The following is a 26,867-nucleotide window of genomic DNA, read 5'->3' on the forward strand; positions in this document are numbered from 1 at the left end:
TGTTGGGTTGGTTTTTTTTTTTTTTTAATATTTAAAGTTTGATCACGTTAGAATAGTTTCCTATGTAAATAATAATTTGGTCTATTTTGCATATCAATAGTTGACTCCATTTTCTTCACAAAAAGCCTTTTTTCCCCCATAAACATCCCCACTGTTCCAGCCCAGAAGGTACTCTTTATTAGCCAAACCAACCAAGTCATGATGTTCCCAGCTCAGCTATTTTAATGATCCCACAAACCCAAAAAAGCAGTAGGAAATTTTTCAGAAGCAAACTGCAGAAACTTTTTTTTTTTCTTTCTTTTTGGGACATCATAAGTTTTCAACTTTTTGTCCAATTATTTTTGTTACATTTTTCCAAGCTTCAGGCTGTAAACTCACAGAATTTGGAACTGTTCTTTCTTCCTGGAGATTATTTAGGGGTGTCAGAGGTGGCCCAGTGCTGGGTGGAAGAGCTGAGGGCTCAGCAAACATGCTGCCTTCATTCCTAGTTTCTGTGCAAGATCTGTTGATAATTCTGCATGGGCAAGGTGAGATGTTGGATCATAACCATTTCCCCCCTTGGACACCTCCACAAGTCTCTCCTCCTGTATTTTCCTTTGACTTTGCTGCCCTGCTGTGTTTCCCATCTCTCTGTTTCAAGGCACAGGGAGTTCTGCTCTCAGCTCTGTCCCCTTGCAGGAGCTCTCTGCTCTCCCAGGTTGAGCTCCTTGGTGTCTCCTGCCCTCCCTGGGTGTTTCTGTGCCCTCTCCATCATAGGAATGCCTTTTCAGAGGCCATCAGCAGCTCTGATTCCCAGTTCTCCATCACCAGGTGTGCTGGGGTGTCCAACCCCATAAATTAGAAGAAGAAAAGGCTGGTGCAGGCTGGTTTTGGGGTTTCCTTGTGAGCCTGCAGCCTTACCCGTAGTCCCATACTCAGGTCCTTTGTATCTCCAGCTATGGGACACATGATTTATTGTCAGAGCTGTATTTTCCACTGCTTCAGGTGTTTCTTGCTCACCTCAGTGCTGTGCCCACTTTGGAGGCTCCTCGAATCTTGTCCCAGGATGTGCTGCAGCCCCTTGGGATGTGGATTTTCCATAGCCTGGCATTACCCACCACCAAGGCAATCATTTGGATAATTGCAGCATCTGCAATTTATTTAGGCAAATAGGGGACTGAAAAATATTTGCTTTTGCTAGCTTGTGGGATTTATTTTTAGGGTTTAGCTTTGTGCTTTGGGAAGCAAAGCTGAGCCATCCTGGTGTCCCTTTTCCCTGAGGTGCTCTTTGGGGCTGTTCTGGCCACCCTGTCCATGGCACAGGAGTTTGCCTGGCTGGATCACCCTTCTTGCCCTAGTCTGCTCCCTGGTTTTGGTTTGCAGTCTCTGTGCAGGTGGATCACCAGGGGCTGTGGGTGAAGCTTTATGCATGGGCACATTTCTGTCCCCAGGCCCATGATGAGTTGCTGGTTCCATCAGAGGCCCTCAGCTGCTGCAGAGGTGCCCCTGTGGTGCCCCTGAGCCTCCTGCCTTGCCCTGGTGATTGCTGGTGGCTCATTTGGGCACCTTGGTGGGTGCTGGTGGCTCATTTGGGCACCTTGGTGTGCTCCAGGAGCTGCTTTCCCTGCGCTGTTCCCTCCCAAACCCCGCCTGGCGCTCGGAGCAGATGGCTCTGGGACCCCACTGTGATAATGAACTATTCCTGCCCTTTATTTTCCCTCTTTTAATCAGTGGTTAATCAATGAGGTGACTTTTTACTTCATCCTGTGCATGTGAAAGTGCTGTGAGTGCACTTGCCACAAGAGCCTTTGCAGAGCAAACTCTTTTGGAAGCCTTTGGAAGTCTGGGTGCACCACGCCCTGTTCTACCTGCAGCTGCCTCTGCCAGCAGGGCTCAGAACCCAGTGACTTATGGCTGCAGGAACCAGAGTGACTCCTGGTGTTCCTTTCTAATCCATGGGAACACTGACTTTTAATTCTTCTGTTTTTTGGTTGTTTTTTTTTTTTTTTAATTGCTGTTTATAGTAATTTTTCTGCCACGAAAATGAAGCTCTGCAGTTCCTTGGAGCCTTTTGAAACAGTGGGGTCACATTCAGTGCTAGCTGGGTCACAGGTGGACAGCAGTGATTTTGGGGGTGCTGAGTGATTTTAATAGCTTAATGCCTTTCAGACTTTTGGCTGGATGCTGTTGTGCCCTGGAGATTTTTAGTTTTTTGCTGTTAATTTTGCTAGGCAGGTCTGCAGCTTTTCCTGCAGTTTGAGGCAGATGCTCCCCTCATTCCTCATGAAGGAAGAGTCCAGGAAGGGAAGTTCTGAGCCCTGTCACAAATGAGCTCTGGTGCAAAGAAGTTGAATTTTTATCCTGTGGTTTTATCTTTCTTCAGTACTTGATTTATATCAGAATCTGGCAGATTTCTGGTTCTAGTGTGATTGATTATTAATTTTTTTTTTCCTTCAGTGACCTGTTTCTCAAAATCTTTTTGGATTGACTTTTTTATGGCTTAAAGTATAGCTTCCTTGAGTTTATATTCTCCTAATTTGAATTTCTTTCTGAGGACGTCTTTTTATTTCTAATGGCCTTTTCAAATCTGCTGTTAAACTATGATTTTTTGTTTAACAAACCCCCTTTGGTAGGTGATAATCATCTCCAAGTTTTCCACCTCACCTGTAAGGCCTTTTAGCTGCTCCATTAACACTCTTAACAAATTTTCCTGTTATAGAATCACAGAATGGTTCCTCCTGTGAGGAAAAGCTGAGAGAATTGGGATTGTTCAGCCTGGAAAAGAGAAGGCTTTGGGGTGACCTCACTGTGGCCTTCCAGGGAGCCTGCAAGAAACATGGAGAGAGATTCTTTACAAGGGATGGAGGCACAGGACCCAGGGAATGGCTCCCACTGCCAGAGGACAGGGCTGGATGGGATATTGGGAATTAGGAATTGCTCCCTGTGAGGGTGGGCAGGCCCTGGCCCAGGGTGCCCAGAGCAGCTGGGGCTGCCCCTGGATCCCTGGCAGTGCCCAAGGCCAGGCTGGACAGGGCTGGGAGCAGCCTGGGACAGTGGGAGGTGTCCCTGCCATGGCAGGGGTGGCACTGGATGGGCTTTGAGGTCCCTCCCAACCCAAGCCAGTCAGGGATTCCCTGATGTGCCATGTCTGGGGACACAGTGTGGGGACAGAAGTCCTGTGTGTGGGACCTTGAGCACCATTTCTGCATCAAACTGCCTTTCACATTTGCAAGTCTCTATGGGATTGTCTGAATTCTCCTCTGACTGAAATTGTGTTTCCTGCCTTGGCAGAGACCTACAGCCTCTCTGGTGTTCCTTGGCATTTTGAGCATCCCTCTGTGCTCTGCTTTTCTGGGATGGGCTCCCAGTCCATCAGGGTTCTCTGCTACCTTCTGTCATAATAATCTTGTTTCATTTATTGGGCTGCACTTTGCTTCTCTGTCAACACAGCTCCATCATTCCCATGTAATTTGGATATGGATTGCAATGCCTTGAGTCTTTTGTCTCCTACCTGAAATTTTATGAAGCTCTTCAGGGATACAGCACATTTATGACCTCATCAATAGAAAATGCTTTACTTACACTGGATGTTCCTGTTAGTTTGATTTTCTCAGCTTTAGTTTAAATAGGTTTTATATGCTGGCATCTGTTTTCACTTTGGTTTTGATGGTGTCTGGCTTACTCAGAGGGGCTCCCTTTGGCTCAGGCCCTCCTCAGCTCCCACCCTGCAGCCTGGTTACAGGTGGGATTTCACAGAAAGGTCCTGAGTTTCACTTTTAGAGGCTCTGCTGTCCTCTGTGCCATTTGCAGGCATTTTTAGCAAAGTGTGGTCTCTGCCATGAAGTGAGAGCCATAGTCTGGGCTTAAAATTGGTCTCCATGTAGGGTGCAGCTGGTGTGGGGCAGGACCCTGAGCCCCCCTCCCCTGCCTCCCCTCCCTCCCTTGCAGCCTGAGCTCCTGTGAGCAGGGCAGCACTGTGCTGGTGAGAATTCAAACAGAATAAAAGGGAAGAAAAAGAATATTAAGAGGAAGAGATGACAGTTATCCTTGAGTTGGAAGTTATCAAGTGCAGAAAATGGATAAAGGAAGTTAAAAACACAAGGGGAAAAAAATCTGTGACTGTCAAGTAACAGTGCAAGGAACAGTAAGAAAGTATTTGTATTAGGAACAAAAGAAATTCTAATAATGGTTTGTGTAGACTTATCACGGCTGAGGAGAGGTAAAATGCATAATAAAGCAGAAAAACTAGACATGTTTAATAAATATTGCTGTTCCCTATTTGTAAGGAGGAGGAATGATCCTGTCTCAGCCCATGTGCACAGGGGCTGAGCAGGGCAGGACTTTCCAGCTGCTCCTTGGGGTGATGTTCCCTGGGCACTCCTGCTGGGTGTGCCCTTGGGCTCCTCTAGGATTTGGATAGTGAGATATTGGGCTCCTGTAGGATTTGGATAGTGAGATATTGGGCTCCTGTAGGATTTGGATACAGTGAGGTTATTGCAGAGGATTTGGTGGTGCTGCTGTTGTGCTGCCTTGGCCTGGCCAGGGTGGGGAGGGAGCACAGGGGAGGAGCTGGTGGCAATGTCAGGCTGGGTTTGTTCTCCAGCAGAAGGGATGCAGAGAGTGTGTCCTGAACTGGCCAAATGGCTGATTTTGTGTCATTCCCCAAAAAGCTGGTGTGAAGCAGGCTGCAAACAGGGTCTGGCATGGCCACAGGCCTTGACAGTGATGGTGAGGAAGAGAGGGAGAGAGGAAGGAGGGACTGCAGCTGCCCACAGGCAGCTGGGTCATGGAGTCGTCTCCATCGAGTGAATTTTGATTTGGATCTTGGGATTGGGCACCTGGAGGGAAGGGGCTGCATCTGCTTTTGGTGTGGGGAGAGCAGAGAGGAGCAGAAGTGCCAAACCAGGCTTTGGGGTGGGAAAGGGGCAGATGCTGCAGGGTGAGCAGCGGTGCTGAGTCTGGGAGTGGGGGATGCCAGCCATGGTTGTGCAGAGTGAGGGAACCATGTGTGAACAGCTCTTCTCTTGCCTGTGCTTTACTACATCATCCCCATTTTCAGCTCCCTCATTTCCTGTTGAAAAGTTGGAGAAGACACAGAACGTGTGAGTGGAGTGAAGCAGTCTGAGGAGTCAAAGAAAATGCTCCTTAGTGTTTGTTGTTAAACATTTGGGGACGTGCACTGTATTTTGGGAAACTCTCTGCCAAAAAAAAACCTCACTCGTTGATTTTTATCTTTATGGAGCCAGTTCTCCATGAGTTTAAAAAGCAGAAAATTAAAAAAGCAGGTAGCAGAGCTCTTGGTTTTAGCAAAGTGCATAGCAAGAAACAATACCTGGAAGCAGGATCCAAACACTGAGATGACAAAATGAAGACACAAAAAACATTTCTAAAAGTAGGAGGTGGAAATGTTGAGCAGCAGGGCAGATTGGCTGTTAGAACAAGCTGCCAAGGGGAGCTGTGGGTGCAGCATGCTGGGTGCTGGTTCTCTGTCTCTGGAATAAGGGCTCCAGGGTTCAGAGCAGTGAGCCAGGGCAGAGCTGTGCTATGGTGTAAAGAATGGCCATTCTGTGCTTCACAAAAGATCCCACTTTCTGCCTCTGCTTTGGTGTCCTGTTTCCCAGTGTCTCAAAGCAGATGGTTGGGGAAGGATTGTAAGGAACAGAGGAAATATTGAGTCAGCTTCCCTTTAATTTACTCTCTAGGTTCCACCAAATGGACCCTAAATTATTCTCACTTCCAAACCCTACAGGATGCTCCAAACCCTCCAGACCATCACCCACACCCTGGTGCAAGCCCTTGCATGAAGTCAAAGTATTTCCAGGTGGCTTTTTCCCCCCTAGAAGAGATATAACTAAAGAAATTCGTATGTAATCTCCTGTAACATTGAGCACAAAAGGATATTTGTTTACTTTTTGAGGCAGGAAATGATAATGAATGAGGTAGTTAGGGAACACATGGGGCTCAGTCATTAAACAATCTGCTTTATATTCCTAATGCAAAAGCAATGGGCTGAGAGCAGAGAGAAGAGTGCTTAGAGCAATATAGAAGAATATGGATTTTTATGGAAGCACTTGTGGTCTAGAGGAGACTCCATTCCCTCTCCCAAGGGGAAACCTGTTGTTGAAAAGAGAACCTATTGTAGAAAACCTCTTGTAGACAAAATGGGAGATATTTACAAACTGCTGCAGAGGTCAGAGAGGAAATTTCCCCTAGTTGACTCTGAAATCAGGCAAAAAAAGCAGCAACTGAGCTGAGGTGGCTGAGTGAAGATGTAAACAGTATTAGGAGCAGTAAGCAGTAGGCTTTTAAAAAGTATAAACAGTCTGGTAAGGAGGAGGATAGGAAGATCTATTAAAATAAGCAGAAGGCAGTTAAAAGGATAATTAGGAAGGCAAAAAGAAGTAGAGAAGATCTAATTGCTAAGAATATTTTGACTTCAAAGAGTTCTTTAGATATATTCAGAGCAGACAGAAGCTAGCAGAGGAAACTTGTCCCCTTAAGAGATGCCAGGGATTGGAGCAGATCTGTGAAGAGCGTGTTTGTGAATGAGCTGTTGGGTGCCTCTGGCTGGGGCTGTGCCCACAGGGGGTGCCTGGCACACCTGTGTCCAGGACCCAGCTTGTGTCCTGTGCTGGGAGCCCTGATGAGCAAAGGGAGCTGCAGAACCCTTGGGCACCTTCACATTGTGGGGACGCTGTTTTTAAACAAAGCTAAGGTTTGTGCAGCTCCCCAGGAGCCTTGAGGTCTTCGGCTGCAGGGCAGAAAAGCCTTGTGCTGCACTCACCTGTGAATGCGGGGGTGACCCTGTGCCACAGCCAGGCCTGAAGATTTTTTCTGAGGACCTTCATGACTGTCAGGCTGGAGAAGACCTCTCAGTTGAAGATACCTTTTCCAGAAGAAGATCTTTGACCAGTCACCATGTTTTCAACCAGAGCAGAGCGTTGAGTGCCATGTTCAGTCATTTCTTGAGCACTTCCAGGCATGGGGACTCTACCACTTGCCTGGGCAGCCTGTTCCTATGCTTGACCACCCTTTCCATGAGGACATTCGTCCTGATGTCCATCCTGAGCCTCCCCTGGCCCACCCTGAGCCGTTCCCTCTCCTCCTGTCCCTGTCCCCTGGGAGCAGAGCCCGACTCCCCCTCCGGCTGTCCCCTCCTGTCAGGGAGTTGTTGAGAGCCACAAGGTCCCCCTGAGCCTCCTTTTCTTCAGGCTGAGCCCCTTCCCAGCTCCCTCAGCCTCTTCTGGATCTCCAGCCGCTTCCCCAACCCTGTTCCCTTCCCTGGACACACTCCATCCCCTCAATGTCCTTCTTGATGTGAGGAACCCAGAACAGGACACAGGACTTGTGCTGTGGCCTCACGAGTGCAGAACACAGAGGGACATATCCCTCTCTATGTTCAGCAGGCACTAAATCAGAAGGAAAGATAATGCCACAACTGAAACATATTCTGGCTGGAAGTTCATGAGTCTTGTGCATAAAAACCTGGGGACAATTTATGCAGTTTCTCACTAAGCTCACCCGATTTAGATTTTTCTGCTTTGATCAGAGTTGCTTTTCTCAGCAAGCTGCCCTTGTGGAGAGCTGGAGTGTTAGGGACTCCTTTGTATATGTAATTAAAAGCAGTCTTGTATCTTGATATCCCACTGTGGTTAATGTTTCCTTTAGAAAAATGGGTTGACTTTAATAGGCTGGGAAGACTGGGGCTTCTTCTGTTGGCTGATGCAAGGGCAGATGGGCTTCTCTCCACCTTCTTACCCTGGTTTAGAGAGGAGGATCAGCAATGCCAGGAGATCTTGTTTGATTCTGGTTTTCGTGTTTGTAAGGTTGGATTCTGTGTGTTCCCACACTAGATCAGCTGTCACAGCCTGGAGCAGGGAGGTTTTCCCAGCAGTGGGCACTTCCTCTTGGTTCCACCAACGTGCCTCATCGCTGTCTGCTCACAGACATTTCTGGAGCTTGAATCCCTCCCTACTCTTCACCCAGCCGCCACCACAGTGTGGATTTCAACAAGTTTGGGAGGAAATGAGCAGTGACCCAGCGGCTGCAGCGTGTGGCTGTGCAGGGCTACTCCCGGGGAGCTGTGGTTGCACGGGCAGTGCCTCGCCAGGGGCCGGTTCTGTGTCAGCGAGTGCCGCGTGCCTGGTGTCACATCCTCACTGCAGGCTGGAATTCGCCTGCCCGGGAATGCAACCAGACCCATTGTTCCTGGATTAGGACTTGTCCCTTGAAGCACCACACCAGTTGCACAGAGCGTTTCAGACCCACAGCCCTGCCTGTGTGCTCAGCTGGGGGCTGCCCACTCCATCGGCTTGAATGAGGTGCCCAGCTGTGCCCAGCGTTGGTGCCACTCTCTGCACAGCCCCACAGTCCGTGTCCTTATCTCAGGGAGGGTTTCCTGGTTGTTCTTGCACGGCTCTTCCTTTCTTTGCAGGCAGTGAGGCAGCAAGACCTTTCCTTGGCATAAATGAGATCGTAGGGTGGGAGAGCAGCAACCCCTGGATTCACACCTTGGGGCTCAGGTGGAAGAGCAGACCTGGTTAGCCTGGTTCCATGATGGCAGCAGGATGGTCTTTGAGCTGTTACTTTCCTCTTGGACTGGAGAAATATCTTAATTATTGAATACTCAATTTTTTCTTTTTCCAATGGGATTTGAGAGGTTTCATACTAAGTGTTACTAGCCCAGATAAGGAGTTACAGTTATAGAACTGAAAAAGCTCCTTGTGTAGAGAAAGAGCTTGAGAGTGATATTGGGCAAGTTCCAACAGGTCCAGGTGGATGTTTTCCATGTGCCCATGCTGTTTTAATATTAAACCTCTTTATTTTCACCTGCATTAAGTGCTAATGAGAGCAGGGCGTCTGTGGGGCTGAATGGGAAATAGATAAAGGAAGACGAGCACACTCTGTCTGTTGTTGTGCTCTGTTTTCCTCTTCCTTCAAATCTGATATCGTCCAACTTTGTATCTCATCCAACCAAATTATGATCAGAGGAAAATGGTAATTTGATTCAAGGGAAGAAAAGTTTAATTAAAGTCCAAAACCAGTGTGTGGGAGATATTTGTGCAAAAGTTGTGTAGATCTTGAGGAGAAGCTTTTGTCCATCAGCAGATTTAATTGGCAGCAAAAGAAGTTTTATCTTGTACTGGAAAAGAAAAAGGTTTATGGAATCCTGAAGCCACCAGCCCAGAGAAAGAGGAGATAAAAGCAGGAAATCCTGGTGGAGGGAAGGGTTTGCTGGTGAGATGTTACTGCACTGAACTGTGCTGGTGCTGGAGCTGCTCTCAAATCCCAGCTACTGTGTCCCCCCATGCTGTGGTTGGGTGGCATCAGCTCAAATGTAAGTGAAGGAGGAAGGAAAGGGGTGGCTGAATGGTGTCTCTTAATGAGCCTTTGGGACCATGGCAGGTGGGAATGGGCTGCAGGACGCTGTTGGGACTCATGACACTCAAGAGCCCTTGCTCTGGGATGACGTGTCCCTGGAGCTCAGGTCCTGGCAGAGAGGTGGTTGTGTAGACCTGCTGCCTGTAGGCGCAGTGGTGGATGAGACCAAGATGTTCCCTAAGGTGCCCTCCATGAATTGTTCTGTCACTCCTCTGTTTTGTTGGAGAGAGATTTTCCAACAGTCCTGTCCTTCAGGTTTAGTTTGTGGTGTTGCTGGTTTTGATTTGTCTCAGTTGCAGGATTTGTAGTGAAACATTATTTCCAAAAATAAATTCTGTCCTTTGAACTTTGAAAAATTAATCCTTTTTCTTCACTTTTTTCTTCACTTCCTTGAAAGGATCATTTGGAGTTTTAAAGGCTGAGTAATGCAATTTTCAGTAAAATTCTCACTCCAGTGAGCCTTCACTGGTTGACCTGGTTGCATCAACTCTGACGAAAGCAGGCGCAAGAGCCACACCTGCACTCAGGTGCGCTGCTGGATGTGGTGTGAGCGGGGTGTAACTGCTGCCCGCGCCGTGCTGGGCCTGGCAGGGAGTGCTGACCACCACCAGCAGCTGCTGCATCCCCCGAGATCCTCCTGCCATGCTCCTGGCCCGCTCTTGTGTCTCTTGGCACCCAGGGCAGCACCGTGGCTTTGGCTGGCGCTGCAGCCTCGCTCCCCGCTTGGCCGCGGCCGCCGGAGCGCTGCAGATGTGGTGTCAGACTACCAGACCCAGCCCAGAGACTCCTTGGCTTGGCGTACCTCTGTGGCTGCTGCTGCCTGCACGTTCAGAGGCATCCAGGATTTCCTTTAAAAATAGCTCTGTGCTTTTTATGAGGAGGATTTTCCGAGCGCAGTCTGGAGGCAGAGCAGCACGTTACAGTGTCGGGTTTGCCGGCAGCGTTACTGAATAACTGGAGGTGTGAACTCCCTCAGCCCTCGTTTGTTGGATGTTAACGACACTGAGAGTCATCCTGGGGAAGGGAGGAGTGGGTGGCAAGCAGAGCCTGAGAGATGGGAAAGGGAGCCTGGCCAAGAACACGCTGTTGCCAAAAGACCGAAGTGCTGGTCCTCTGCCTTCTGTCTGTGGTCATCTGCTGCTGATCTCACAGGCTTGTGTTAGCTGGAGCCTTCTGGGGGTTGATTTATGTCCCTAACCTTGGAAAAGCGCATTAAAAAAATAAAAAAAAAAGCAGGGCTTTGTGCCAGGTTGGTGAGTAACTCAGCTTGTGGGGGGAGCAGTGAGTGGGGAGCAGGAAACAGAAAGAGGAGCTGGATGGGTATGGGGAGGAAGGCAGCACACGGTACCATCAGACCACTGCAGCCACTCAGGGGCTCACCTCTCTTGTGGTGTAAGGGGGTGAGGACTGTGGCATTAAAACCAGAGGACTGGAGTTCAGCAATGGTGTGCATGTGAAGGGAGAAGTTTCCTTCAGCAGCTCTCCCTGCAGGGTGGTCAGGAGCTCACGGGGATGTGGTTGAACTGCAGTGGGGTTGCTGTGACCTGGGTGGGGACATTGCTGCAGCATCAGCTCCTTTCAGGGCTCAGCTCTGCTCCCCTCATGCTTTAAGGCATGGTGTGATTCCAGCTCAGCACCAAATCTGGAGCTGTCATCCCTGTGTGCTCACACTGGGGTCTGACTGGGCTTTCTCACACAGCTTGATAGCAGTGGTTCTGGCTTGTGTGGCATCAGCTCTTCAGCGCTGCTGGCTGAGGTCAGCTCTGGTGGAGCTGGGCACTGTGAGTCAGTGTCCAGCCTGGTTACAAGTAGTAACCAGGGTTGCCAGAGCCACGGACAGGAGCAGGAGCTGGGTTTGAGCCCTGGAGCAGAGCCACATCCCCCCCTGCCATGCCCTACTTCCACTGGGCTGGGACCAGACCCCGCACCAGCTCCCCTCGTGGCTCTGAGCCCTGGAACAAAAACACCCCTGAGCAGTGCACTCACCCTTCCAGCTGCTGCCAGGCCTCCCCTGCATTTTTATCTCAATAATTGTTTTTAATGCCTGAAGACTTGGGGAGCTTCTGCCTTGCAGCTGGAGCCATGCAGTGGCCATGGGAGCCCTTCCTTTCCAAGAAGCAGGTGGACCTTCCTCTTAGGATGAAGCCAAATGGAGAAATCTGTTTTAGGACATGCTATATAAAAATATTTGTGTCCCATCTTAGTGCTTCCCCCTGCAGTGTGTGCAGGGCTCTTGTGCCAGGTCTGAGCTCCAGGGCAGTCCTAGAATGCTCCTGAGAAGACATATGGAAGCCCTCAGGCTCTCTCCCTTTGCCCTTTCCAGCCTTCTGCCCTCTCCAGGAGCCTTGCAGCCCTGCTGCACCCTTTGGATGTTGGCTTTGAGTGATTGTTTGCTCACAGGTTTGGTTCTTGAGCAGCTCCCTCAGTGCCCAGCCAGTCTGGCTCACACAGAGCTGTGGGGTCCAGCAGGGGCTCGTGTTGGGCAGCCTGACCCACAGGCTGGATCCCAGCACCCTTGTCCTGGAGTGCCAGCAGTAATCCAGAGCTACAGCATGAGGGGGCACTGATGTCCTGTGGTCTGACCTGTCCTGTCCCAAGGGACTGGAACAAGGGAGCTTCCCTTCTTATGCTCCATTTCTTCCAAAATTTGCAGAGGTTTCCTAAGGTGCAGCTCACCAGGGGGTACAAAGGGTTGGTGACAGGAGATGGGGTTAAAGCTGCTCTCTGTTCCCAATGGGGCAGGAGGCAGCTCTGCTGGAACGTGCCTTTGGTCAGCACACCACCTCAGGAAAAAGGGAGGAATCCCAGAATTAGGCAAACGTGCAGCTTCCCTGTGATGCTGTTGTTCTTTATGTGAAACTTCTTGATCAGCAGAGTAACAATGGAGGGCAGCACCTAATTTCACCAGGGACCACAGTCATCTGTGAGCAAACTCTGCTCTGTTTGCTGTGGTACCTTGGGAATGGCTGTGAATGAACCAGCTGGGTTTTCTGTTACAGTGAGAATTTATGACAATTTAAGACATTTCTTAGCCTGGCAGAGTCTGGTCTGCCTTTCCTTCTCTTTGTTCCATGGGACAGGGACTGCTGGCCCTGAGCACTGGATGTGGAGGTAAAGGACCTTTTGCCTCCTTGAATTCAAAATAAAGCTTTCATATCTTAGGGTTTTCTTCTCATAAAATGGTGATGCCCAGAGCTACATGTGGTTGCTCCACTGCTATTGTGTTTGATAGTTTATTGAAACAATTTGGGCCATTTAAATTTCCATGAGGAGTTCACCCTGTTACTGGGATTCTTTGGAGCTCAACTGAAAAATGAGTAAGTTGATATTAGTGGCTTAAAGTGCTACTATGTAAAGATTGCCTTTTTGAAAGTTAAATACTTTTTTTAAAAGTTAAATAATAAAAAAGTTAAATAAACTATGAATGTTTAGGAAAACACATTTGGTACCTCTCTACTCCATTTCCCAAGTTACTTTAAACTTCTGCCTGAAATGCCACTGCCATGTGCTTCCCTGCCTCTGCCCCAGTCCTGGCACAAATCTTGGCACCACATCTGGTGGTGCTGGAGTGAAGGAGTAGTGAAATGAAACTTGGTGGATTTCCATTCCTTCCTCACTACTCCCAGAATAGTTTTGGGACAGGATGGCCAAGCCTGCAACCTGGTAGGGATGGGTTCATGGCACAATTGTGGTTTCTGTTTATTTTGCCTTTTTAAACAATTCCTACCTTTCCCCTTCTTCTCCTGCTAGTAACTTGCACTGAGCTGATGTTTTCCCTGCATGTAAAGGGCAGCTGAGATCAGATTCGACTCCTTCCTAACACAGAGCATGGATCTATTGGATCTTTTTTATAATTCTGCTCTGATTTGAGTGGTTTGCTTGATTTTAGTGGTTTCTGCCCCTTCTCCCCCTCAGTGCTGCACATCTCCCCCTGCAGAGCTGTGGGAAGCCCGTGGGAGGGGTTGCAGCCCCCAGCTCCTCCTCAGAGCATGGTCAGCACAGGGGATCCTCACCCATTTCAGCTTTGCTTTCTCTGGGAGGTTTTCTTCAGTCCCAGCTGCTCTTGGCAGGTTTTTACTGCTCAGTTTATCCAAGTCCCTCTGAAACTCGTCTGTGTTGCAGAGATCTGTGATGATATTTTCATGGTTGATGTGTGTGGGTGTGAGGGGGCAGAGCAGGGACGAGCCAGGGGAGCACGAGCCCCAAAGAGCCCCAGACCATCACTTCCCAGGGAGCTTTGGAGCCTGCTTTAGTTCTGCCAAGGAGAGGTTTGGCTCCCTGCCCCTGAAGATGGCCAAGTGTGTGTGGGAAGGAAGCGTTTCACACCTTTTAATGCAGTAATTAAAATGCCTTTGGGGGGCTGAGGTCTCCGTCCACAGTGTCAGGACACGGGAGCAGCTCGGTACCCAATGGGTGCCCCACGTCACTGCCAGCTGGGAGAGCACCAGCTCTGTGCCTGTCCAGGGTGCTGCTGGAGGCCCTGCTGCTCCTGCAGCCGTGTCTGGGTCAGGGATGGTCAGCTGAGGAGTTGGAGCCTGTCCCATCACTGAGCTCTTGGTGGTTCTGGGCTGGCCATGACCAGGTCAGGCAGCACGTGTAGCTGCACATGCTGGCAGGTACTTCAGCAGCTAAAGCAGTTTTTGGGGACCTTACAGGTCCTACTGAGTGACAAGAGTCTGAGAAACCCCCTGCCTGTATTTGCCCCTGCCCAACCCTGCATACACAGCAAGCTGGAGCTGGCTTTCACAGCTGGCCACTCTGCTTTGAGGTGAGGATCCTGAATGATCACATCAGGCCCGGGGGGACCTGGTGAGATTTTCTCTGGACAAAAGGACCATCAGCTTGTTGAACACAGTGTGGGGCCTGGAGTTCTTATTTGGATTTTTTAATAAGGGTTTCTCTCTGGGCAAGCAGGGGGTGGTGTTGGTGTCCTGCTGCCTGAGCACCCTTCCATGGGTTCCCTGCTTGGCTGTTTCCACCTTTGGCACCACTTGAGGGATTTTGGGGCTGTGTCTCTCCTAGGGTGGGGAATGCAAGCTGCCTTTGGCTGCTGCCTTTGCTGCTGGAGCCATGCAGAGTGTGGATGAACATGTCTTTGGAAGCAGCACTGCTGGTGGAGGAACTTCCTTCATTTCATTTGTGCCAAGTCCCCCAGGTCAGCGTTGGTGTTTGATTGCTCTGTCAGCAGTTGCACTTGGTTTCCCTGGAGCAGTGTGTGTGCTCTGTGCTCAGGGCAGTGTGACAGGCCCCCTGAGCTGGGTGTGCCTCGGGGACCTTTGGAAGGCTCTCCTGGAGGGGGACCCTGTGTGTGTGTCATGTAGGGCCGAGCTGGCAGGGTTGTTGTTGGTGCTGTGGGAGCAGGAGCTGCGGGAGTCTCCTGTGTGAAAGGGGAGGAGTATCCAGAGAGAGAGCTGCCCCCAGGACATCCAACTGCTTCCCCAGAAACCCATGGGCCTTCTCCCTGCTGGGGGGAGGCAGTGAGGCAGCCCCATACTTACCTGCCATGGGAGACACCATGATCTGGCAGGTGGTTTTCCCAGGGCCAGGCTCATCCCTTGCACTCTGGGTGTGCTGACCCCTGCGATTTCCCCAAATGTGGGAAACTCAACTGCATCATTTGTGCTACTGGGGGACTGCATTCGTGCTCTCCCCTCCTTTTTGTATGCTCTTCGCAGGGAGGTGGTAGAATCACCATCTCTGGATGTGTTTAAAAACAGACTGGCCATGGCACTGGGTGCTATAGTCTAGTTGAGGTGTTAGGCCATAGGTTGGACTCGATGATCTTAGGGGTCTCTTCCAACCTCATGATTCTGTGATTCTGTGTCATTCTGTGTGACTCTGATTCTCTGATCCCTGTGGTGCACCAGGACGGTCCCACTGCAGCCAGGGCTGCTGGCAGCCTCCAGCCCTGCTGGCCCAGGCTGCCTGTGACCCTTCCTGCCCGTTAAGCATTAACAGCCTTGCCCCCAGCTGCGTGGGTGATGGCTGAGGCTGTTCCCGTGTTCCTGAGCCTGTGCCTGCTGCTGCTTGTAGGCTCCTGTTTGCCAGGGCTGGGGTGCAGCTCGTGCTTTTTGTAGCTAATCCACCTCTGGCTGTGCTCTTCTGCTCTCCCACAGGGGAGAAAGGGGCTCCTCTGATCTCAGACAGCCCCAGCAAAGGGAATGATGCTCTCCTGTATGCCAGCACTGGATGTCTTACTCCATCCAGGAGCACAGCTCACTGTGTGACCCACACAGAACCCTCATTTGAGACCCTGGAGTCTCAGGTCTGGGCCTGCAGAGGCTGTGGGGATGGTGGTGGTACTCTCCTGGTGGGAACCAGGCTCTCATTCTCAATTAGTGCATGCACTTTGTGTGCATCCTTTAGCCATGAACATGTAGACAGATTTTCCTCATCTCCTCCTTGTGCTCAGGGCTGGTAAGTGAGAAGCTGGAAAAAGAAGTTGGTTTGGTTGATGAGATGGGCATCAATCAAAGGCTGGACTTGGTGTTGGAGATATTTTCCAACCTAAACGATTCTGTGATCCTGCACAGGGTGCAGGGTGTGGTGGCTGTCCATAGGAACTGACCTGGACAGCAGCTGAACAGTGCCCAGTGGGGCAGGGGATGCAGGTAGGGAATGCAGGCAGGGGATGTGATGCAGGGGATGCAGGCAGGGGATGTGATGCAGGCAGGGAATGCAGGAAGGAGATGCAGGCAGGGGATGTGATGCAGGCAGGGAATGCAGGCAGGGAATATGATGCAGGCAGGACAGGAGGCATCCAGCTCTGAGCAGCTGCTGTTTATTTGGGAAAGGAAATCCTCCAGCTCGGGTCGTGCTCTTTAGGAGCATGTCCTATATGGCTGGAGCAAACTGATGGAGAGGCTGGGCTTTTGTGGACTGTGCCATGAGTGGTTTGAAGCTGCACTTGAAGTTTTATTTGACTGGAAAGCATTTAGGAAGTGATTTTGAATCCATTTGGTTGATTCACTGCTATTCCTGCAGTAGGATGCAGAGCAGTGATTCTGTAATTAATTTAATTACATGCTTATTCAATCTTTCCTAAACTAGTAAAATTTCAGAATGCTTTTGAATTCAATGAAATGTGATTTTTCAGGGCCAGGAGGAAGGGAAGGCGGGGAAATTTCAAGTTCTGTTTTCTCCCTTGGTTGGTGTTCCAGCACTCCCTCCCCATGTAGTGTTGGCATTGGGCACCTCCAGCCTGATTTTGGTTAGTTACCAAATTCCTGCCTCTGCCTGGTGCTTCCCTGCTGAAATGGAACCTTTGAAAGAAGCTTCACGAATAAAATCATAAAAAGCCTTTTCTTGTTCTTTCCCCCACCTCCTCCATCTTTGCTGGTACCTAATGTTCATTTCTCTCTGCTTTTATTGCCTTTGAATTTGGCCAAAACAATCTATTATGTAATTGGGCTAATGAGTTCCAACCCACTCTCCATCGTTCCCTCACAGCACAGTGAGCAGCTAATCTCTTCCCAGTTTACCTTTCTCCCCTTTTCAGTTGTTAATTTAAAAGTGTCATATCCAAATATGCCACTCCTCCTCGCTAAGACTCATTTTTATTTATTTTTAAACTCTGTAGAAGGCCTTGAATGAGTAACCGAATATCTCCTGGGCTCTGGAATTTAACAGTCTTTGCCCTTTGTTCAGCTGGGTCAATGCATGAATTCACAAGTTACTAAATTAAAAAGGAGAAAAAAAAAGGAAAATGTCTAATTGTGGATTGGATTTAGATTTTTTTTCCCTGAAGAAATGAAACACAAAGAGGAACTAGTGTTTGCAAATAGTTTAGAAAGTAGCAATTTATTTTAAAATCTTGTACGAAGGCCAATTTTTAAAACAGAGCCAAGCACAGATTTTTTTTTTCCAAAGGGAAAGTGGTCAAATCCAACTTTCTGTGTTTAGGAAGCTTGAAAAGGTAAATCTCCTTACAGCATAAACATGGGTAGAGTGAACAAAGGCTTGATGGGCAGAGGCTGTAGCTGGAGCACAAAATTACCTCAATGTCAGGATGGTTTCCTTAATTTTTCATGTCTGAAGAAGAAGATCCTGTCAGGCTGCTGCATAAGCAGTCAGTGTGGAGTGGCAGAGCCTGAGTGCACACAGGTCCTGTTTGTCACAGCAGGAGCACCCTCCTGCCTGAACAGACCTCCTTGCAATTTTTTATCGGTGTGTCTTTATAAAAAATTGTTTAAAAGAGTGAAATTTCCATGAAAAAAAATAATGGAGGTCAGCAGGGCTGGCTGGTGGGGATGGGGCTGGTTTAGAGCAGCTGAGGGTTCAGCCCTGCCTTGGGAGCCATTCCCTGGTGCTGAGGGAAGGGCTGGGCTGGTGGGCAGGGCAGGAAAGCAGGCACTGGGATTACTCTGTCTCCTTGCTGCTCCTCACAAACCTTGGAATGCTTTTCCATGCCCTGGGATGCAGAGCTGCTGAGCAGAACTTCCCTGGGAGGCAGGGAAGGAGCTTGAGCCCCGCCATTGCACAGGCTGGGCTCTGCAGGGCTGGGGATCTCCCCCGTGATTTATTTCCCAATAACAGCACTCCTGGAGCTCAGCAAGGGGCTCACAGCGTTTGGGGGTTTGGGCAGGGGTCTCCTGACTGTGGCTTTTCTGTGGTTCTGCCATGGCAGAGCTTTGTGCAGGGGCTGTCCCGAGGGCTGGGGAGCCTCAGCAGGGCCTTCCTGGGCTGGGTCCTGCTCTGCAGCTTGGCGAGATTTTCCAAATTTGTGGGAGACCCCTCCCACCCTCCTCCCCATGACCTTTGAGTCAGTTCTGAAGCATTCCTTCCTCGGCTCCAGCCGCTCTAGGAGGTGACTTCCATGCTGCTGCCTCCTCCCCCTCCTCCTCCTCCTCTCTCAGTGTTTTCAAGGTCTGAGAGGAGGATTTCCAGGATGTGAGCAAGCTGCTGGTGGCAAGGGAACCTGCTGGCCTTAGTGCTGGTGATGGTGTGAGCCCAGATGAGTCCAGTGTGGCTTGAGGACAGATGGGTTTGCCATGAGAGATGGTTCCACCCCAAATTTTATGTTCTTTCCACCCCAAATTTTAGCTTCTTTCTGAATTGTGACGCAATGGCAGTTGGTGTCTGGCAGTATGTGGCAAGAGACTTAAAATCTGGGTTCTTTTTAATTTTTCTTTGAAATGCATTTTAGTGTTTTGAAATTAGCAGCTGTTCCAGATTTGGGTGACTTTGGCCATTGTCTCCCTCAGCTTTGCCTTTGATAACTTTTTTGCATTCTAAATGATAAATGCAACTGGAGACCTTAAATGACCTTAATTTCCCCAAATTGGATGCTTCGTGCCCAGTGTGACAGACTCAGAGTTAAAATTAATATAAATTTTGTAAATCAGTAGACTGACCTTTTGGTGAACTGGAAAGAAATGTCAAATTTCTGTTTCCTTCCCCCCCTCCTGTAATCAGCAGTCTGTAATGAATGAATTATTCCTAATTTCAAGATTGTAGCTCAAAAGGGCACTCAAATGGCTGAAATCCCATAAGAAAGACTGACCTTTTGGTTGTCTCTGATGAAAATTCAAGATTTTTCCTGAATTTAGCAGTCTGTAATGGACTGCATGAGATGTTACTGCAGCTTGCAGGAGCAGCTCCTCATTTATTTCCTTAATATATTTATATTAACACTGCATGATCCCCCAGAGCACCTTCAGTGCCTCATAGGAGCATTCAAGGTGTAGTTAAGATGCTGTGCCAAGACTTCTCTACAGGTACAAAGCAGCTGTGAAATAAATGATTCCCCTCCTGGTCCAGGGGGAATTGATTATTTGTCATCTCCTACATTTCCTTGGCTGCTCCGAAGCCCTGCTGAGGTTTTGGTGATGTTGGGACGTGCAGGAAGGTCCACAGGACTTGGAGGTGTACAAGGAGCAATAAATCTGTGTTCCCCACCAGATACTGCCAATGACTGTGGATCTGATTTTGCTCAGGAGCTGCTGGACAGAGGTCTGGGATTGGAAAAGGTGTTTATCTGATTTGGATTAGCACAGGGCCAGCACATGAGGGTTTAAATGCTTCTTGTTATGGGATTTTTTCATAGAATCATAGAATGATTCTTCCTCCAGCTCTGGGGTCCTCAGCCCAAGATCTGCTGCTTTTGGGGAGAGTCCAGAGGAGGCCAGGGAGCTGCTCCAGGGCTGGAGCCTCTGCTCTGGAGCCAGGCTGGGAGAGCTGGGGGTGCTCACCTGGAGAGGAGAAGCTCCAGGGAGAGCTCAGAGCCCCTGCCAGGGCCTGAAGGGGCTTGTAAAAAGGAGGGAGAGGGACTTTTCATATGGGCAGACAGTGACAGAACATGGGGGGATATTTTTAAATTGCCAGAGGGCAGGGCTAAATGGGATATTGGGAATTGGGAATTGTTCCCTGTGAGGGTGGGCAGGCCCTGGCACAGGGTGCCCAGAGCAGCTGGGGCTATCCCTGGATCCCTGGCAGTGCCCAAGGCCAGGCTGGACAGGGCTGGGAGCAGCCTGGGACAGTGGGAGGTGTCCCTGCCATGGCAGGGGTGGCACTGGATGGGCTTTAAGGTCCCTCCCAACCCACACCAGTCTGGGATTCTCTGAACACCCTGGACCTGCTCAGTTCCTCCATTACCCCAGCACCCCCTGATTTCATTTTATGGCATCTTCCCACTCTCTGTGCATGTTCTGCATTGATTTCTCTTTGTGGGGGTTTCCATTATGCAGGTGATGTGTCACCTTGCCCTGTCCTCACCAGGGGCATCCAAGCCCCCCCTGCCCTGTGTGAGCCAGATCCTCCCTTTCTGTCCCTGAGCAAACAGCCCGAGGGGCCTGGGCTCCTCCTGGCAGCAGTTGGACAGGGCTTGGAGCACCTGGGACAGTGGGAGGTGTCCCTGCCATGGCAGGGGTGGAACTGGATGGGCTTGGATGTCCCTCCCAGCCCACTCCAGCCTGGGTTTCCATGGTGAACAGACAAGGAATCACACATGCTTGGCCTCCACAGCTTGTTCCTCTGTCTGTGCCCCTGAAGGGGCTTCCCTTTAGGTACAGGAACATATTTTGTAATAGATAATGAGTGGGCAAATTCTGGAGAGAAGTTTCATGGAAGTCCCTGCTGTTGTGAAAGGCCCAGTCCTGCTGGCACCGGGCCCTGCATTTCAGCACCGGTGGCCACCAAACCCCACAGGGCCGGGTGGGGCCAGGCAGCGCTGGGGCCCCGGGCCCTTCCCGGGCACCCCGAGCCCTTCCCGGGCACCCCGAGCCCTCCAGGCCCTTCCTGGCACCCTGAGCCCTCCAGGCCTTGGGCCCTTCTTGGCACCCTGAGCCCTCCAGGCCCTTCCCAGGCACCCCGAGCCCTTCCCGGGCACCCCAAGCCCTTCCTGGGCACCCTGAGCCCTCCAGGCCCTTCCTGGCACCCTGAGCCCTCCAGGCCTCGGGCCCTTTGCAGGCACCCCGAGCCTTCCAGGCCCTTCCCGGGTACCCTGAGCCCTTCCTGAGCACCCCGAGCCCTTCCCGGGCACCCCAAGCCCTCCAGGCCCTTCCCGGGCACCCTGAGCCCTTCCTGAGCACCCCGAGCCCTCCAGGCCCTTCCCGGGCACCCCGAGCCCTTCCTGGGCACCCCGAGCCCTCCAGGCCCTTCTTGGGCACCCCGAGCCCTCCAGGCCCTTCCCGGGCACCCCGAGCCCTCCAGGCTGTGAGAGCAGCTGGAATGTGGGGCAGGGGCAGTTGTGGTTGGCCATCACCAACCCTTTCAGAGATGCAGATTTATCTGGGAAAAAGCCAACTCTCAAGTGCTCTGGGCTCCTTCCTTACCTTGCTGGCAGAGACAGAGGTTCCTAAAACCAAGTGATACATCCATCCTATAAATGTCTCACTTGTGGCTCTTTCACAAATGAAACCAGGGTGAGATCACTTCTCCTTTTCATTGTCTGGTTCTCCTCCACATTGCAGCACAGTAAAATTTTGGAGGCTGCAATGTGAAAGCAATATTTAAACTTATACCCAGTTTTCCTTTTAATTTTATTAAATCGTGAAAATATTTCTAGGAGAAATAGATTTTGAAATAGATTTTGCAAATTGTACCGCCAGCTACTTTAAAATAATAAATGTCCAGTGTTAAATTCTTTGCCACTGTTTCTGAAGTGCCCAAATGCTGGATAGTGGGTTAAACCCTGCTCTCCTCTTGTGTTTTCAGCTCTACTCTCAAACAATCAGACCATGAAATGTTCAGCAAATGTTTTGCTCAGTGCAGTGCTATCACACTGAGCCTTAAAAAATAATAGTAAATAAAAAAAGGGCAGAAAGTTTATTGTCATTAAGTTTGTATTGTTAATCTAAAACTCAAAAAAAAAAACATTCCTAATTTTTGGCTTTTGGAGCCCACTGTAAGTTGTGGTACTTAACAGCACACTCCAGGGCTGAGGCTGCTCCACGCCTTGGCTTGTGCTGGTGGCTCCCATCCAGCTGGGAATGGTCTCTGGAAGCTGAACCTTTGGTTCAGAAACATTGCTCAGCACACTTCCCACACGTCCCCAGGATCTGGGAACAGTCGAGGGCGCCACAAAGTTTTGGGTTTATTTTTCAAAATCTGCGCCCCTCTCACAGTGGGGCACGCTGAGGAATCCCCAGCTGTGCAGGGAGGTGGCAGAGCAGTGTGTCTTGGGAGCAGTGCAGAAGGCAGGGGAAGATGTGCCTTCAGCCTGGCTCTGGGCTGAGGGTGACTTTAGCAGGCAGGGAGGGGCTGCACATCATCCCTGCAGCAGCACTGCCCGGGGGCTGCTCACCCACAGCCTCTCAAGGGGCCTCCTCCTGGAGCTGCTGCTGGACAATCAGTTCATGCTCCTGAGGATGCCCCCAGCCAGGGGCCTGGGGGTTGGGTGTGGGCAGGATTTTATCATTTATGTGCTCAGAAATGGGTTATGCTGGCTCTGCTCTGAGATCCACTTTGTGGTAGGGTTTAGTGGGAGTGGTGGTGTGTCTTGGTTTGAAAAGACAGATGTCTGTTAGGGAAGGCAGGGACCTTCCTTGAAATGGAAATGTAAACCCCCTTCCTCTGAATTATTATAATTTTGAAATTAAGGGGCTCTCAGGCAAAGATATGGGAATAGGAATAACAGTTCTTTACTAGGAAAATTAAAAATACAAATGCAGTAGTACAAAAAAACCCTACTGCCAGAGTCAGAGCAGGAGCTGACCCACCCCCTGTGTGTCAGGGTGGTGGCACAGCCCCATCCCATGGGGGCTCAGCCCTCCTGCAGTGCCAGCTGTGGCTCTGCTGGAGCAGGGATCCTGCACAAGGGGGGAGTTTTCCTCTGCAGCTCCAGGGCTGCTGCAGATGGGCCTGGGCTCCCTCTGGCCATGCAGGGCAGCAGAAGCTGCTCCTCTGGCAATGCACTGGGCAAAGGCTGCTGTGCTGTGCCAGGCTCACATTGGATCCAGGCAGGAATGCTTGGCTCCTGCCCTGGGCAATGCAGCATCTCCCCATGGGATGCTGGAATTGGATCAGCCCTGCAGGGACACTCAGTGGCCATGGACAGCAGAGATCTCCTGCAGGGAGGATTGGCTGGGGCAGAGATCAAGAAAAAACTGCCCATGGACAGCAGAGAACTGCCCCAGCTCTGACAGACAGTGATGGAATACACACTCAGCTGCACCTTGCAGCCTGAGACATGGTGTTTGGTTGAAGGTTGGACTTGATGATCTTGGAGGTCTTTCCCAACCTTAACGATTCTGTGACTCTCTGAATCTGGTTCTGTGCTCTTTCCAAGTTGCCTTCCAGTAGCTGCTCTGTTTGTTTTTGTGTGTGATGTGAGACACTTCAGCATTTGGCATGGGTTTGGTAGGAATGCTTGGTGTCTTCCATCTGGGCTGGTGTGAGAGCCTGGTCTTATCTTTTGTATTTATAGAATAGTAAAAAAAGCAGCAACTGAATAAATTAATGAAAGAAATTTCTGCCAACAGCAACCAAGCACAAAGACAACCCCTCTCTCCTGTGAAGCCCCTCAGTGGCTCAGTGAAGGATGGGAGATGATTCTGGAGGTGTTGCACTTAGGATGATGATGTTGCACTTAGGCTTTTCCTGCTTTTATACACTTTTCTAACCCTTCTATGGACCCATGGTCTGAGCCTGCTCAGCTTTCCTCACGTAGGCACTCTCAGACAGGAGTGGACCAGCCGCTTTCCATTTTTGCAAGGGCTTGATCCTGCATGAAGCTGAGTGATAAACACAGGATGCAGGAGCCAGAGCATTTCACACTCAGTGGGTGAGGACTGATGGGTCTGGAGCCAGGCCAGGACTGCTGCCAGACAGCCTGAACCAGGCTTCTACCTGTGCCATGGAACAGTGATGGTGCTCCTTGTTCTGAGAAGGGCTCTTTTCTTGCAAGAACTGCTGGAACAGCCAGGGAGGTGTTTTCCATTCCTCTGTGCTGGGCTGTGCAGCTCCTCATGCCTTCCCTTGCTCTGCTCACAGCCCCTGAAGGGCATTGCTGGGGGCAGGTGAAGAGCCCAAGCCTCCCTCTGTGTCCAGGAGGAGTAACAGGGGCTGATGTTGTGTCCACAGCTGGACCCAGCAGCTTTCATTCTGCACAGGATGTCTCCAGTTACCTCAGTCAGGAGAGAAAGGTTGGTTATGGGTGCAGTCATAGAATCCTAGATGGGTTTGGGTTGGAAGAGACCTTAAAGCTCATCTCATTCCATACCTCTGCCATGGGCAGGGACACCTTTCATTACCCCAGGTGATCTTACAGGTCCAACCTTGCTGATTGTGTTCTATATTCTAATTTAAATACATAAAAATGCAGCATGGAGTAAGTGCTTGACTCTGAAAATCAGTTTGTGGGTAAGATGTGGAAGAGTGAAGGTCTTGGGACATTTTTAGTTGCCCTTCAAATCAGTTTATTTTCTGTTTGGTATGTTCTACACTTCATTAAAAACCAAGTTAATGCTCGTTCAGACTGACCTTAACAAGTGACTCCCAGAGTTGTGGCCCCTCAAAATTGTATTTAGCCATAGAGAATGGGAACTGTTAAAGCCTTCAGCAGTGTCCATCTAGCTCAAAGCTGTGGAAGATGGTTGGAGAAAAGTAAATCTTGTATCGACCCAGCACAGGGGTGTTGAGACTTCAGCTGAGCCCAGGTTTTATTGTTTCCCCAACGCTGCTGGAGAGGGGCAGTAGTTGCACTGGCTTTGCAAGGACATAGATTAGAAGCAGATCTGGCAGTTCAGAGGCCAGACTGTGTGTGGTGGCCAGCACTGGTGCCTGGCACATACTGGGCTGCCCAGCCACCTCTGCAAGTGCCACTGCCTGCTGGTGCTGCCAGGGGCCTGGCACTGCTGGCCACAAGGGCTTGGAGCTGCTGTGTGGCTGGGCTGGAGCTGGGGAATGCCTGGAGTGCCTGCACAGCAAAGCCACCTGAGTGATTGCTGGAGTGGGGTGAGAAGTGTCCCTGTGTCCCCAGAGGCTGCTGTGCCAGGGCTGGCAGTGACCTGGAGCCTGTTTGGGGCTGTTTGCAGAGCAGAGCTCCTGGGGAGCACAGGGGATGGGCTGGGGGACAGAGCCAGCTCTGGGCTCTGCATCCTTGGCACAGAGAGGCCACAAGAGGCTGCTGGGTCTTGGGCATTGGTGGATTTTCACCAGATCCCCTTTGGCAGGAGCAGGCAGCTGTGGCAGCTTTCTGATGGAGGGTTTGTTGTTGGATTTGTGTTTCTGCTCACAGCAGATCCGTGTCCCAGAGTGTCCCCTGCCCATGGGAACTGCAGCGTTTTCTGGGACAACACTGAACAGACCCCAGGGAGCAGTCCCTGGTTATTTGTTGCAGTCCCTGGTTATTTGTTGCAGTCCCTGGTTATTTGTGTGTCAGTCTGTATAAACACTCCCTGGATAGTGGGAGCTCACTGCCTGCATCCCTCCATCCTGGAATGACCTTCTTAGCTTTGAAAAGCAATCAAATGACCCTGCTTTCCTTTAATCATAAGTGCACTGGCAGTAAGTGGTTTGAAGAGCCCTTAACATTGTTCCTTTCACTGGCCAGGTTGTCTCTATCTGCTTTTTGATGTTTTGACTATCCAGAAGAGTCTGGGGATGACCCTTGGCACTTGGATATCCTCTCCAAAACAAAGGAATGATTTTGTGAATAAAAAGCAAGACTGAAATTCAAGACATAAGTGTCTAGTTCTCACAAAATCTTCTTCTGTGGCTCTGGGCAGGTTATATGATCTGTCTTAGATTTTCCAGCTCAAGAAATGAAGAGAAATTACTTATCAGCTCACATGCAAATTGTTAGCACTAACTGGTGTTTGGGGCACAGCATGATGTTTTAGACATTTTGGTTGGTGTTTCTTATAGCTTTGAATGCTTACAGTGACTGAGGGAGGTTTGCTTGAGCCTCTGGAGCTGTCCTGCAATAGAAGCTCTCATCCTTTGCCTTGTCCTTTTCCTCTTTAGAGACAGAAATACATCACCATGTCAGCTTCAGGATGGCTTTGTCCTGGTAGACCTGAGTGGGGTTTTGTGTGCTGGAGATAAGCAGTGGAGCATCAGGCAGTGCCCTTAGCAGATTGCCAGGGTTTTGGTGTGCCTGGAGATCAATTGCTGTGTCATTATAAAGGTGCCTATTTGCAGGTCAGAGCTCAGGTACCCTGCAATAAACTCTCAATACCTTGAGTATTTTATCCTCAGTCTGTTGGTGAACTCCTGTAGTGCTGCCAGGCTGCCATCTTTCACAGATGGTGAATTCTCTTCCAAACTAGCAATAAATAATACTAACAGTAATAATAAAAAGTTGCTTCTATTTAATGTTTTGAGCAGTGACAATAGCCTTTGGAAGAGTCGGGTGTTCCTTGCCGAGGGGGTCGCCATGGCTACTGTCCATGCTGGGTTTAACAGCCCTGCTGGCTAATGCAGCACAAACAGATTTGGCTTTTCCTCCTGCCTGTAATGAATAGCAAACTGCTGTGTATTCATTAAGGGAAGCAACTTGCAGAGGTTAAGTGTTTGATTTCTGGAGCTGCCATCGAGGGCAGTCATCAAAAATAAATTGGGCAGCCAAGGAGGAAAAGGGGTTTATAAGACGTAAAGTGGGAAGAAAATAATTGCTGCCTCATTCCTTGTTTCTTTCTTTGGGTTTTGCAGCTGTAAGTCAGGATCTCTGGGTCCAAGCTATGCAGATTTTTCTTCGATGTGATCAGATATGCTGGAGAGTGAGCTTTGTTTTTGACAGGAACCCATCTGACTAATTCAGCAAAAATAAACAGAGGCTCTTGGTGCAGTCACCCAGGCCAGGCAGGGAGGAAGTCAGGGCTGACTTCAGAGCCTGAGCAGCACCAGGGAGTCCTGACCATGCTCTGTCCACCTGTCCAGCCTGGAAGGGCTCCTCATCACCCAGGCCTGTCACAGCCTGTCAGGAGGGATGGGCACATCTCACATTCCTGCTGTGGGATGTGAGGAGCCTCTTCCTTCGGCATCCTGGGTGCATTTGTTTCACATAAAATGGAAACAGCACAAAATGAAGATGTCACTGGTGGTGTCAGCACACTGAACAGCTTCCT

The 26,867-nt window shown here is 50.1% G+C and overlaps 1 protein-coding gene and 1 non-coding gene across 16 annotated transcripts in view; both read left to right on the forward strand.

Annotated features, from left to right (window-relative positions):
* Positions 1-26,867, forward strand: part of ZNF618 (zinc finger protein 618) — a 149,737-nt gene that overhangs the window by 10,529 nt on the left and 112,341 nt on the right. The window lies entirely within an intron of this gene.
* On the forward strand, positions 14,851-15,014 carry LOC139603224 (U1 spliceosomal RNA). The gene has a single exon (XR_011683620.1). It is a non-coding gene; the product is annotated as a U1 spliceosomal RNA (small nuclear RNA).

This window comes from Agelaius tricolor, unplaced genomic scaffold (assembly GCF_023055355.1).
Source record: "Agelaius tricolor isolate 1412-34295 unplaced genomic scaffold, bAgeTri1.0.p SCAF_37, whole genome shotgun sequence".
Classification (NCBI taxonomy): domain Eukaryota; kingdom Metazoa; phylum Chordata; class Aves; order Passeriformes; family Icteridae; genus Agelaius; species Agelaius tricolor.